The sequence below is a fragment of the Myxine glutinosa genome, chromosome 13, assembly GCF_964187855.1.
Source record: "Myxine glutinosa chromosome 13, kmMyxGlut1.1, whole genome shotgun sequence".
Classification (NCBI taxonomy): domain Eukaryota; kingdom Metazoa; phylum Chordata; class Myxini; order Myxiniformes; family Myxinidae; genus Myxine; species Myxine glutinosa.
Window position 1 is genome coordinate 80,836,898 of NC_136273.1, and position 1,360 is coordinate 80,838,257.

Sequence of the window (1,360 nt, forward strand, 5' to 3'; positions counted from 1 at the left end):
GCAAACTCTTTATTTGGTTAGTGAGCATCACATTATGAGTTGAGCACCGACCTTGTACCAATTCCATTACCTCCTCCTTTATTTCTCTCTTAGTTTCTGTCTGTCTCTTCTTAATTTCACTCACCTCTTCTTCCACTTCCTCTAATTTTTGCTTCACCTCTTTTATTCCCCGGTGCGTCTCCTCAAGTTCGTCCTCTAAGGCTACCGTGACCGTCTCTATGTGCATCCTCACCTCTCGGTCCTTCCTCTCCATTATCTCTGTCACCTCGTCCACCCTCATTGTCAGTCCCTCACGTACCATCTGACATTGCTTCTGGGTCGCTATTAATTCGTTTTTAATTTCTTTTTGTGTCGCCTTTAACCCTCCTAGTACCGCAGTGTTCTTTTGAACCTGCTCCACTAGTTCTTTTTGTCCCTCCGTCAGCTGTTCCACCTCCTCCGTCAGATCTTCTATTCCCCCTTGTAACTTTGCCGTCCCATTTCTCACCTCTTTCTCCATATGCTTCTCACCTCGCTTTACCTCCTCGCGTAGCCCCGAAACCTCCTCACTTACACCTCGTCGTATCCCCTCTTTCATCTCCTCCACCTCTTTTGTAGATGCCACCCTCATCTGTCCCAATTCATCCCTCTGAGCATCCAGTTTACTTTCTAACCCGATTTGCACCTCCTCTATCTGGTTCCCCATCCGTTTGATTTCCCTGGCAGATTGTTCCCCTATTTCCCGCAATTTGTCTTCCATCCTATTTTCTAACCCCATTAACCCATTCTTTACCTCTTTTATCCCGTTGTCTAACCCCTCACCGGTACCCCTCGCTTCGTCCCTCATTACCCCCATTTGGCCCTCTAATCGCTCTCCCATTTCTCTTCGCTCTCGGGTGGACTTATCATTTTGGGCATCCATTTTTGCCATCATTTGAATCATAAAGACTCGCATGTACTCTGGCATTTCTGGCTCGGCTGCCGCGACCACGTGCGCAGCGCAACTTGGTGCTGCTACGGTCACGGGCACGGCAAAATTTGGTGCTGCTACAACCATGTGCGCGAGGACGCCATTTTGTGCGTCTGATACACCCTCAACCACATCGCCAATGTTCTCCTCCTCTCCTTCCTCCACATACATTTCCCCGAGGTCCTGGGTCGATTCCACCCCGTCTATCTCTGGCTCACCCACCGGCATCCGATCGCCTTGACCAGCCATGGCGCGATTTCAAAATTCGGGTTTTATTTCTTTAAAACACAATTTTTCAGCAGCTCGTAATTTTGAGCGCATTAAGCGCGCTTCGGGCCTCATATCCCACTCCTGACACCAATTGTTACGGGTCGCGGACAAGATGTTATATTGACCGAGCGGTGGTGTATT